Consider the following 14,270-nt stretch of genomic DNA (forward strand, 5'->3'; position numbering starts at 1 on the left):
GCTCAAAAGCTTGTCTCTGTCACCAACAGGAGCTCTTCCTACAAAATATATTACCTCACCCACCTTGTTTAGCCACAGTGACTTTTTTTGGACCTCTTAATTTTTTTTATTTAGGGTATAAATTTAGTTTGAGCCTCTATTATGTTGTTTTTAAATAGTCTTCATGAAGAGTGCAGGCATTTCACCCTTGTGACTATTCCTTCTAATTTCCATTTAACTAGCTTCCTTATTTTTCTATAGGTCCCCTTTTTGAAGTTAAATGCTACTGTGGTGGGGTTTTTTGTCATTTCCCCCTAGCTCCCCAAGGATGTTAAATTAAATTACATTATGGTTACTTTTGCCGAGCAGTTCAGCTATATTCACTTTTTGGACCAGATCCTGTGCTCCACTTAGGACTAAATCAAGGATTGCCTTTCCCCTTGTTGGTTCCATGATGAGCCGCTCCAAGAAGCAGTCATTTTATAGTGTCTAGACATTTTCTCTCTGTGTATCTTCCTGAGGTGAGAAATACCCACTCAAATGAGGATAGTTGAAATCCCCCATTATTATTGCATTGTCTGTCTTTTTAACCTCTTTAATCTCCCTGATTATATCACAATCACCATTGCCCTCCTGGTCAGGTGGTTAGTAGTATATTCCTAATAATACACTCTTATTGTTCAAGCACTGAATTTCTATCCATAGAGATTCTATGGTACAGTTGGATTCATTTAAGACTTTTACTTTATTTGACTTTATGCTTTCTTTCATACATGGTGCCACTCCCCAATCAATGTGACCCACTCTGTCATTCCTGTATATTTTGTACCCAGGTACACCGCTACCTCGATATAACGCTAAACTATATAACACAAATTTGGATATAACGCAGTAAAGCAGTGCCCCAGGAGGGTGGAGCTGCTGGTGGATCAAAGCAAGTTCAATATAACATGGTTTCACCTATAACGCGGTAGATTTTTTGGCTCCCAAGGACAGTGTTATATCGAGGTAGGGATGTATTACTATTATTATCCTCATTCCACCAAGTTTCCATGATGGCTGTTATACCAATATCCTGTGATCACACCCACGGTTCCCTGCTTAGCAGTTACAGTTTGACAGGTAGGGGGAACCCAGCCCTCCTGTTCCACTGGGTTCTGACACAGCCCCACAAAGCCTATCCAGTGGCCTCCTCCTCGATTATTTCAAGTCATCCTCCCTGGGCCACTTCCTACCTCCCTCTTGTCTTCAGCAGTCTCCAGTCTGTCCTGGTGAACGCTGTTCTGTGGGTTGCCTACTTGCCTCTGTCCCACAAGGGCTGCCACTCCCTGATACATCTTTGTCCAATCTGGACCTAGAAGCCTTCTGCTCTGGAGCGCCCAGTGCCGGTCCTCCTCCCTGCTCTGCTCACCCAAATGAGCCAACCGCTGTCTTTTTAAACTCTGCCTCCAAGCAGAGCACGCTTGGCTCAGGTGCATGGCTCTTTAAGTCCTTGTTCTCCAGTGAGGGGTTTGTACATCTGTGACACACAGTACCCCATGTTCACTACTTTTATATGGTTATGATATATTTTATACAAAGTATGCCTTATGATGTATCAGTTGAAAACAATCTGCTGAATATTATTATTCTGTTGAAATGCGTGTAACGACACTTCATGTGAAATTATGAGATTTTGCTGCATGATTGTTACTGAAATATGTTGTAATTCTGGGTAACATCCATAAACCCATTCCTCAGAGATAAAGCCACATTGGCGTGCCAGCAAAGAGCTAAAGAGCCATTACCTGCTTAATTCACCAGTAGAGGAGTTGTAAAACAAGAAATTTACAATTCACCTGAAGGACAGCTGGCAGCTCAGCTATGCCATGGAACTTCCTGACCCCATAACCCAGCAAAGACATTTCTAGTACAAAAGGTCAGAGTATAAGGAGGAGGGAAATGCATCTAGACACCTCTCCTCCCCCATCTCTATTAATAGCTGCAAGATTGCTTGAAAGACAAGGGTGCATCATTGAACTGGGGAGAGGGGTCCTGCCTGGAGGTTTTTCCAGCCAGCACAGACTGTTGAAAGCTTTTGAGTGAGAGAAACTTTTTTTTGCTTTTAAACTTACTAGCCTTGGTAAAGTTTAGGAATTAAGCCTTCCCTATTTCACTTGGTCTGTATAACTAGGCCAGTTGTTAGGGCTCAACCACTCAGTTGCTGCTGGCTTTCACCTAAAACTTTCCTTTCCATCTGGGCTGCTCAAACTGGAATTTTTTATAACTAAGCATAGGTTCTTATTGAACAGATCAAATCACAACCAAATATACCCAAGGGGAACTTGCATTTTTGAAGGAATTTGGAACCTTACAGCTAAAGGACAAACTTTTAACCTACTCTCAACCATAACTAGGTTTAACAGAGAGAGAACTGACCAGTTAGAAAATGGGAAAGAGGAAAATAGATTCACAAAATGCCTGATAATATTGTATCCTATTTACACTGAATCATCTTCCGTATCTAAAGTACAAAGTCCACGCAATCTCTTTCTGTGATATGACCCATTATAATTCTGGATCTGGCTACAGTCTGAGCTAAATGTCAGCACATATTGTGAAAAAATTTTTGTTTGTAACATCTTGGCTTCTCTCAGTGTAACCCTGACCCTTAATATGATTTTGAGAGAGAGAGATGGGCAGTATAGCAAGGGTTCTGCTAATGAATGTTCATTAGATTCTTCAGCAAACATCTTAATTTAAGGACAAAATTCTATTCCTAGATCTACTCATTAAGAAGTAGTAAAAAAATCCAGTGAGTTTTCAGCATGGCTCCTTTGCCTGAGTTTCTAGGGAGCCTTATGTTGATGTTAGAAGGATATTTGAAGAAATACTTGCAGTCCTTGGAAGGAAAATGGTTTCCTTTGCTAGGAAAGATAACAGGAGCCTTCAGAAGAGACTCTAGTCCCAAAGGCAAGGGGGGTTCTCTGTGGGGAGAACAAGCCCAAGATTTTCAAAAAATGGGTGACTAAAGTTTAGCTCATAAATCCCCACCTAGACTTCAGAATATTTTTCTGATTTTGAAAAATGCCGAACACGGAGCAGCTACCACTGAAATCAAAGGGAGCTGCTGAGCTTCAGTCTTTTGAAAATCAGGTCACTTATTTAGATGCATAAAAAAGGATTTAGAGGCCTCACTTTAGGCTCCTAATTTTGAAAATTTGGCATTAAGTTTTTGCCACTCCATCATTGTATTTCCTGGTTTTGTAAAAGCCCCAGTGTCTGGAGTTACGCAAATTCATGAGACGCTCAGCTTTCATTTTTTAAAAAGTTTCTAGCTGTCACGCTTGCAGAGACAAATTTGGAAAGAAAGAAAAGAAAAGGCTTGAAAGCTTACAAAGAAAACATGAACCATAAAGGTTCAGAAACCTACGGGAATAAAGAGAACCACAAATTTCTTTTAAAAATCTTATTAATTTCACACCAGTCTCATGATTTTTAGAGTCTGATTCATGATTTTTTGAGCAGTTGGGGGTTGACAGTACTGAGGCATTAACACTAGTGTCCTTCAGCTGTCAGACCCCACCACCAGGTTTCATTTAGGAGACAACCTACCTCCAAAGCCTCTGTTTATGTGTAACCAGTTGGACTGAGCCAGTTCTTTGAGGGGAGAGGAAGGAGACTGCAGATACAGCAACACAATGAAAAGATAGAGGTTTTCCCTCCATCTTTAATTTCTACCCTCACTGATGAAAATCTGGAAGGAAAGATTAAAATGGGGATCATTTAAAGGATACGTTTTGTTTTAAAGGATATTTGTGTATGTTATTGTTACTAACATTTTCTTTCCTTGCTGCAAAGCATTGTGGGTACTGCAGGTTATAAAATCTTGCCTCAACAAGCTGAGATTTCTATGATCAAAAAAGGGGCTGCTAAATTAATGAGTGTTTTAAACGTGATTATTTTTCAAGAATTGTAATCTATATTTCAAGCATTCAGCTTCGTATAAAGGAAACAACAAACAAACTTAGTACTCTACCAAACTGGCCTTGGCAAATATGTGGTATTTTCTCTCTTTAAGGGAAGAGAGCCTCCTTATTAGACTGACTATCTTATCATCTATGGAAGCCATTTACGGAAAGCACATCATCAGAAATGTTCTTGAAATGTTGCCAGCTAATATGCTTTCCAACTGCATTTTCTCCCTAACACCATGGTAGCACTTTCCCCCTAATTATTAAGCAAGCGCTTACATCTGCTTACATCAATGGGGAAAAAAAAATGCCCAATTTTCAGACCAAAGAACTTTCGTATGTCATTTCTGGAGCATGCCTGACTTTGCCTTCACATGAATATATACTTGATGAAAAGAGCTATCCAGATTAACAAAGAAGAGACCTCTTAGTTAATTTCACTTTATACAACAACAGGCTTTGCTTAATAAACTCTCCATTGTTGTGTGGCTTTAAGCAGGCAAATACAGCAGGGATCCAAGCATGGAATGAAATGTATAATGGCAATATAAAGCTCCCTGCGCCTTTTTAATATAATACACATGTGCTTGTTAATTTTTTTCCAGATGATTTTTATCCTCCACAAGAGATAAATCCATATGATCATTCTGTCACTGAACAGAGCTTCTGCTCAACCCTTTTTACATTTTTAACACTTATTGAGGTTATTTAACTTTTGTTCTATACCTGTGATCTCCCTTTGCATTTAGTGGCGCAAAATAGACAGGCAAAGTGGAGCTGGAACCTTCTTTGTAATTATTATTTCAGCTGCAAAGTATTTGCAAATAATCTCATTGCCCTTGTTTTACTCTCTGCACAGACTCATCACTGACAAAGAGCTCACAACCGCATATTGTGCCTTAATGAAAACAAACTGTACCTGGGACACACAATCCCAGTAGCTTTAGAGTTATCAAGTAGAAACACAAGTAATTAGTAAGCCCTTGTAGTGATGGACTGTCATGCTCGTAACTCAGTATCTCACACACTCACTTCTGTTCCAGAGATTTCAAGTTCAGGTCGCAACTGAGGCACACATCATGCTTCAACTATTGTCAACCTAGTCTCTCTCATACCACATGGCTTACATTCAAAAGCTCTGTCAGCTGAAATTAATGTGTATATTGCAAGCCATTTAAAACGAGAGTCGGCCAGTTTCATAGCTCTTCTCCATGTTCAAAAATATATTTTACATTTATCCTTCCCCAGAAGAATAGTATAATTACACTACAGACTAAGCACCTGCAATGTCCGCTGAAGTGGGCTAGTGGGCAGAGTGCTGGAATAGGCCTCATGCGACCTGACTTGTATTCCCAATCTATCTCTGGATAACCACGCACAAGTCACTACTTTGTGCCTCAACTTCCCTGGCCTACCTGTAAAAAAGAGACAGATTGGGGGGCCTAGATACTACAGTGACTGGCATTCTATAAATACCTTAATAAGTAGATAAATGAGCATCATCTGCCCAAATAGTGGAGAAAAGCTAGCAGAGAGTTAATACAGCCAGAAGTTACACTGATTGATCAGAAACCTCCTTTGCATTGAGGAAAACATGAGAGGCACATAATTCTTTGCCTAGGCCCAATTTAAATGACTTTATAAAATAGCTATGATTGTTTTTGGAAGATACATTTGCAAACTTATACTTTGGTAGTATTGTTCTGTCCATGTTGTGGAAACAAGCTGAAGAGAGATCATTAGAAACCTTTTGTGACACTCTGTACCTCAGGTGAACACCCAGCACCCCCATGTTCATCCTTGTAAAATGATTGTGTGGTATCCAATGCAAAGTTCGTCATGTCGGGTGTCTTTGGAAGGCTCACGATGCACTGAGCATTGTTGTTACAGCAATGTTATAGTAATGTTATAGGTTATAATTTTATGTATATAGTTATGAGGCTGAAAATGTGTCTTCATGGCTTAAAATAAGCCCAGGCAAAAACTCTCCAAGAGCAGAGAGGCAGTTCACACCTCATCAGGACATATATGAGACAAAACTCAGCCTAGCCTTATAGGAACAAAGGATTCTGGCCTAGGTAGCAACAAAAGGAGCTGCTGGAATCTTGAGTGAGTCATCCACCTTTGGTCAGTTTGGGACTGCGATAAGGTAATGCTCACTTGACTCTGAAGTGGGAACGGGTGGAGGGGCAAAGCCAAGTGGGAAGAAAGAACATGATAAAAGGGAGAGACGTTTGCCATGCTCTTCCTCTCTCTCTCACCTGCATCTACAGACATCACCACCAAGTGACTGAAGTGCTGATCAAAGGGGAGAGCCTGACTGAAGGGCAACCAGACAGACTGTGGTGAGAAGCATCTAAGTTTGTAAGGGCACTGAAAGTATTAAGATCAACTTCGAATGTGTTTTTCTTTCTTCATTTGACCAAATCCGACTTGTTATGCTTTGACTTATAATCACTTAAAATCTATCTTTGTAAATAATAAATCTGTATGTTTAATCTGAAACAGTGCGTTTGGTTTGAAGGGTGTCAGAGACTCCCCTGGGGATAATCAGCCTGGTACATATCAATTCCTTTGTTAAATTGATGAACTCATATAAGCTTGCAGCGTCCAGCTGGCATACCTGGGCACTGTAAGATGAAGGTTCCTTGGATTGTGTCTGGAACCAGAGATATTGGCTAGTGTCATTTGGTTGCATAATCCAAGATGCAGCTTACATGCCAGAGGCTGTGCGTGAACAGCCCAGGAGTGAGGGTTCTCACATCAGAGCAGAGTAAGACTGGCTCCCAAAGTCAAGGATTGGAGTGACCTAGCAACTCAACTGTCCAGATAAGACCAGAGGAGAATGTCACAAATATCCTTTATATATCCCTGTTGCAGGGTTCAGGTAAATTTTTACTTCAGAATGATCAAAGTAAAATAATATATTTCAATGGTACTTAAATTTATCTGTTAATTTTTTTTATAGTACCAATGGATGATCGACATTCAAATAGCATATGACATGGTATACAAAGTCATTATTTTAAACATAAAAATATTACCTAATGTATATACTTTTCTAACTTAATTAGCTCTTGTTCTTTGGTTATTAACCTTATAATTAGGGATGGGTGATAATGTTCAGAAAAAATAAAACCAAATCTGAACCTCCATCCTTTTGAACACTTGTGAGATTTCAAATGTTTTGGTTACCCTCAATAATTGTTTTACGAGTCCATTAGATAACTGTAAGGGTGGATTATTGAAAGGAAACATTAAAAAGCCTGAGTAGTAACCATTTCAATGATTTGCATTCCATCCCACATTATTAAACCATTTCACAATATTTGACACGTTGTATAAATATGATATTTCATAATATTTAAGCCTTTTTAAAATAGAAACCTTCCATACTCATTTAAACGTCCATTGACAAATTATTATTCAGGTGTATAACAGGGACAACATGCTTACGTGACATTTCCTCCTAGTTAACTTTAGGAATGGTAAAGTACAGAAATTGTTATCTCCAAGTTTGGTTGAGTTCTCTTGGGCTATAAGGAGAAACAAGACATTTGTACATGAAAATATTTTACATCCTCATTGCAACTTTAACATCTCTCTCAATAGTTCTTTTCCCAACTGTGTCAAAAAGCAGAGATGACCTTTTGTGTATTTTGCATATTTATTTAGTTTTAGTTTGAAAGTGCCTATCTTTAGTTCTCTGCACTTGTATATATATATTAAGCTGGTCAAGCCATTCTAATATATCCTTATAAAACCTAATCACTAAACCATTTTGACAAAGGTTATAGATTCATAGACTCTAGGACTGGAAGGGACCTCGAGAGGTCATCGAGTCCAGTCCCGTGCCCTCAGTTATATTGCAACTATTATGCATAACAGATCAGATTAACACAGAACAATTTGACTCCCTCCTAAAAATCTTCCCCACATGTTGTACTATTCAAAAGTATGAAACTAAGAGCGCCTCATGCCCATATAAATGTTTTCTTCTCATTGAGATAAAATGGTGCATTGATTCATGCACTTGCTTGCACAGGCCACATGTAGGGATGTAGCTCAGTAGTAGAGTGTATGCATGTGAGAGACTGGTATGAGGACACAGTATGTTCCAGTTCTGAGAGAGGATGGTCCAGCACACAAGATTGGGTTTGGAAGAACTGGGTTCAATTACTGCTGCACCACAAACTTCCTGCATAACTCTGGGCAAGTCATGTGGGATACTAAGGTACAGAGAGACTATCTTTAAAATGGGGATCACAGCCCTGCTCAACCTCACAGGGATGTTATGAGGATAAAGACATTAGAAATTGTGTAATGCTCAGCTACTACAGTGATGAGGGCCATGTAAATACCTCTGATAAATAAATAGATAGGATGGTACCACACAGACCATTCCTCTGTCAAGAAATCAGCAATGCCCACTATGTCCCCCCAGCCTCCTCACTGACCTCTGCCTCTCTTGTTGACTTCTCCTTGTGGCTTTCCAACCATCAATTTAAACTCAACATAGCCAAAACTGAACTTCAGACTTTTCCCCTTAAGTTCTTCTTACTCAGTTACTGGTCAGCAGCACAGGTCACTCAGGCACTGTCTTTGGCTCAGCACATGCTCTATGCCCACCCCTCCTGCCCATTTTTAAGTGTTGCTGCTCCATCCTACATAACATTTCAAAGATCTGGCCTTTCATCCTTGCCCAAACCACAAAAACTCTCACCCAGATCTTTATCATTTTACATTTTAACTCCTGAAAGTAGAGCTGAGCAGACAAAGGTAATTCCATTGCATTGAGGATTTTGATATTTCAGAATTTTGTTTTGTTCCTATTGAAAACCCAAAATTTCAAAATTCTCCATGAAAAAGAATAGAACCCTGGCTCTGGGGCAGTCTGACAGCTGTCCTGCAGCAGCAAACCCTGAGGTCCCTGACTCAGAGGTACTCCCCAAGTGGGTTACTGAAGAGCTTGGACTCCTAGGTTCCTCTGTAGCCTAGCAGGCGGGGTACCAAGGAGCTGGCAGGAAACCAGGCAGGTTTTGAAACCTGCTTAGAGCAGGCATGGAGTTTGGAACCCTGCCTGAGCTCCATGTGGAATTCATCAACATGGAACCAGTTCTGTGAAATGTTTCAATTTCAACAAGTCAGGAAATTCTGATGGAAAATAATGTATTGTCAGAATTTTTCTAACCCTCTTTAACTGCAATGTGGGACATCTGAAGTCTTGGATCACACATGGAAGAATTATTTACAGTGTAAGTTAAATATTATAAAAGGGAAAAGGTGGAAAAGTTTGAAATGTTTAATACAATGTAATTTCTTCCAATATATACCACTTCAAATTTATGCTAGCTCTGAAAACCATTAACACTACTTGTTTTCAAATTAGTGCACTGGGGCTTATGCGAATGAGTCATGCTATCACTAATGAAAGGTGTGAGTGCAATTCCTCATACACACTGTAAAACTCTTCTCCCCAAATGAATACTCAACTGTTGATAAAGAAATTCAGAGTTAATCAACAGCAGCAGGGGGTTTACAGGAGATGTTCATGAAACAAAACTATAATCTTTGAGAACTTTTTTTTAAAAGCAAACTGCTTGCTTCTAGCTCTGATTACAGTTACTATATTTTTATAGTCATGGTTGGTAGCTAATCTTAGACATTTTTATTCATACTTTTTATTAAGTTATATAAAGTTGCCATCCAGTAGGCCTCATTGTAACAAAAACTCATGCAACATAGTGTCGCAAGTGAAAAATATTTTTGGTGGGTTCGACAGCAAATAGCAAATAGACATTGATCTTTGATATTCTAAGGCCTGCTGTGTTAATTAACACAACTTGTGAGAAAGCCATTCAGGAACTTCTTACTTGATATAAACTATTCTAATTAGTCAATTTCTCTAAAACTAGCTGTGCCTTTCTAGGTTTCAATCAAGATCAAAACAAATAAGTTACACATTCCCACTTCAAAACGCTATATCACATACAAAATCCTTGCTGCCAACTGAACTTTATTTTCAGTAGTAGAAGAATGATTAGACCTGTCAAAAATTTGTTAGCTTCATGATGGGCTCCATGAGCACCTTTTTTTGTGTCTTTTATTTTGTTATTTTATGCACATTGGTGTGGATTTAAATGACAAATTTTAGGGGAAACTTCCCAACCCCCAACCTCAAAATTAAATTAAGCAAGAACCATAAAGTTTTGCTTTACATCAGGTAGAAGCCATGCAGAACCACTGAGTTGCATATGCTTTCCAAATGAAGCCATCAATCAGCCCGAGTTCACACAAAAGCCTGTCCAAGTGTGCTCAAAACTAAGGTCAGGTTAACAAACATCTACAAATTTGGCCTAGCATTTGTTTTTTTAAACAAAACTGAGAATGAAACTTTCATACTGATTTCAGTAGGATGGTGTTTCAAGACCTCTCTCAAATGAATATGTTGATCATCAAGACATTTTCAGACAAATTTTCAATGGTAGGTGCCAAAAGATGCAGATAGGTGCCTAGAGGGATTTTTAAAAGCACCTAGGTGCTTAATTCCCATTGATTTCAGATACTCCAATGGGAGCCAGGCATATAGGTGCTTTTGAAAATCGCACTAGGCACCTATCTGCATCTTTCAGCACCTAAATACCATTAAAATTCTGCCCAGTGAAATTAAGTTCAGATTTCCCCCAAAAAATATTTAAGACGATGTCTGCAGTAGCTCATTCCATGATCTGGCTGTATGTACAGCAAGCTACTAATAAGAGAGATGAACTCTGACTGATCAACCTTCTCCCAGCTTGTAAATTCATTGAAATTTCACCTAACCATCTCTGAGAAAGAACAAGTAAAAACCACAACAGTGTGTGAACAAATCAAAAGGAGTATGAGAATCTTTGTGTTGCCCCTCTCAGAGCACATTTAATCTGTCCCCCCCTCCATAACTATAATAAGCCCAACAGAAGGGGTGGGGGGAGGAAGTACACAACGTAAGCAATTTTTTCTCACAGTGTTTATTTTAATGCATTAGACACAATGCAGGGAGTCTCATAGGCATTCCCGAGGTGCCATCCACCCTGTACATTGACTGGAACGAGGTCCTGCTAAAATAATGATTGTCTGATTAGTTAGTTTTTCTTTTGATTTAACCAAAAGCCCCTATCCCTGACTCTGGGCACTTTTAGAGCATTTAAAATGCACAGCTACAAAAACAGAACTCACACCCTGAAATACATTGTGGACTGCACTTGTAATAATTGTCACCCACAATGCCAACATGTCTGGCCCCTTTACTCATCAACCCAGCTCCCAACCCTAATGTCCAAGAAACAGTGATGATCACTGCAGCACGCTCTGCAAGTGCCATGTCGCTACTCCTTAGCCTCTTATGCTGTGTGTAAATGCATAGACACAAGGATGCAAAACTTTAACGGGGGCATTTTCCTGACTTTTGAGTAGCTAACTTTGCACCCTCAGCATTCTTTAATGTAGATCTTGTATGGCATTTATTTGTTGAAGTTTTCCTAATTCTTTTTGTGGAGCTATTTATATAGTAGTAATAATGGTTGGTGCAGGGCCAGACTGTGCTGGGGGAAAAACAGGTGTAAAATCCTACACTCTTTACCCTGGGGCTTCTCTAGATTGCCACTCTGGGAGTGGGGAGAGCAGGTTATACAGACCCTACTGTTCTTCACACTCATTTACCACAATCAACAGCCTATCATACTCACTGTCCTGAACATTTGGGATTGGTAGTACTGAAATTCTTTCCCTGGACTGCTGAGGGGCAGGACAACTATACACCTCTCCTTAAACAGGGCTAGATGTAATGGCATCATCTAGCCCACCGAGATTAATATTTGTAGTTATTGTAGCTCACACTAAAAGCAGTAGAAACCCCACCACACATCCTTCGTGTCATAACAAGCTCACAAAACAAACTGTTAAGATTTCTTAGAGCAGGGATAGGCAACCTATGGCATGCCACCTGATTTTCAGTGGCAATCACACTGCCCAGGTTCTGGCCACTGGTCTGGGGGGCTCTGTATTTTAATTTTAAATGAAGCTCTTTAAACATTTTAAAAACCTTATTTACTTTTCACACAACAATAATTTAGTTATATATTATAGATTTAGTGAAAGAGACCTTGTAAAAACATTAAAATGTATTACTGGCACGCAAAACCTTAAATTAGGGTGAGTAAATGAAGACTCGGGATGTCACTTCTGAAAAGTTACCAACTCCTATCTTTAGAGGGTGTCTGAGACCAGTTAGGAAAAGGAGTTGCCTTTTGGTGCATCATGTTAAAACTGTTGCAGCAACTGCAGAGCCTTGGTGTGTTCCCTGAAAGTTTTTTCAGTTTCAGGAGTAGAGAGTACAAAAGTTTGAAAAGGAACCCTCTGAAATCAAATGGCATGGTTCCATGGCAGCATTCAGACTTCCCACCATTCCTGAGTGTTGAGGGACCGAGATCCACCCATATAGCAACTGAAGTGTCAAGTCTGTGTTTTAAAAGGGTTAAAGTTTCACCAGGTTGTTTATTTTGCATTCCTCAACATATTCATTGTATTTTTAATGACGATAACAAATTTGATCATAACCAAAGCAGGCAATAGATTCTGGCACTCATGACAAAGCAGCATGTATGGCATTTCTTCTCTACTGTTAGAGGGCAGGCTAACTCTCTTCACTCTCTCAAATACTTTTACAGCACATCATCTTCTCTACCCTTGACTTCTCCCTTCCTTTAAAATCTGGGATTCTCAAACTTCTTTGCATCAAGACCACAGGAGAAGGGACCCAAGCCTGAGGCCGCCTGAGCCCCCACCACACCAGGCAGGGGTGGGGCCAAAGCTGAAGTCTGTAACCTGAGTCCCACCACTCAGGGGCTGAAGCTTTGGCCCTAGTCAGAGGGGCTTGAGCTTTGACCCTGGGTCCCAGCAAGTCTAATGCCAGCCCCGGAGACCCCATTAAAACAGGGGTGCGACCCACTTTGGGGTCCCATCCCAGTTTCAGAAACTCTGCTTTAAATCAATGATCAGTATAATGCCCTTTTATCTGTAAAAGACAATCAGTGGGTGGAATACTTTGCCTAATAATATAGTCATTGTAAAGTCATTAGAGGTATTCAGTCTGAGATTAGGTAAGTATATAGAAAGTATAATATGGAGTTGATCCTGATTGATGCAAGGAATTGAACCAGAGCCTTGAATCACTTGAGTAACTCTGTGCTATCCTTTATTTTTGATACACCTACTTTCTCCAAATGACATCGTCTGCACTGAGATTCCATTCATTTTCTACTGCTTTCCATTTTTCACAAACCATAATTAAAAGTTTGGGGTTTTTTTAGTCTCAAAATTTACAGCAGTTTTCTTCATAGACTAAAAACCTTGACTGACTTTCAGGTTTTCCCAACTCAGTCGATTTAGATGTAAACTTAATTTCTGTTAAAGGCACAAATTCTTTGAATAAAAATGTATGCTCCTGTTTATATCAACCCTTTGATCTTGCCCACTGTTTTTGTACTGTTTCAGTTGCTTAAGAAAATGTCAGTCTGGTATATTAGATGGATTGTCACCTCTCCCTTCTATTGGGGTCATGCCAATTAGGAAGCAGTTTTAGTTTGTGCACAGTCATGTTTTCCTCACATTGACAGGGTCCCATGCTGGTTAACTTTCAAAGTTGAATCCTACAGAGAACCAAGCACTAAGCAATCCTGAGCAAAAACTGCCACTGGCTTTATCATTAATAGGACAGTCAGGGACTGACCCAAAATACTGGCCCAGTTTATTAAAGACTGCACTACTAAACTTCCCAGTCAGCTTCTCAATACAAGAGTTATTAATCACTCTAAGCCATTTAATAAGCAGATGCTTTTATTAACGAAGTTCTTTGCAGTAATTGTTATATCACAGTTCTTTTCTCATGGTAAGAGATACAAAGGAAAAAGGCCATCTGTTCCAACATCCCAGTCCTTTCTCTATGTTAATCTTAGGCCTGGTCTACACTACGCGTTTAAATCGATTTAAGGAGCGTTAAATCGATGTAACGCTGTACCCGTCCACACTACAACGCCCTTTATATCGATATAAAGGGCTCTTTAAATTGATTTCTGACGAGAGGAGTAGCGCTAAATTCGATATTAACATATCGGATTACAGTTAGTGTGGACGAAAATCGACGTTATTGGCCTCCAGGCAGTACCCCACAGTGCACCACTGACCGCTCTGGACAGCAATCTGAACTCGGATGCAGCGGGCAGGTAAACAGGAAAAGCCCCGCAAACTTTTGAATTACATTTCCTGTTTGCCCAGCGTGGAGCTCTGATCAGCACGGGTGGC

Source organism: Chelonoidis abingdonii, chromosome 5 (genome assembly GCF_003597395.2).
Source record: "Chelonoidis abingdonii isolate Lonesome George chromosome 5, CheloAbing_2.0, whole genome shotgun sequence".
Taxonomy (NCBI): domain Eukaryota; kingdom Metazoa; phylum Chordata; order Testudines; family Testudinidae; genus Chelonoidis; species Chelonoidis abingdonii.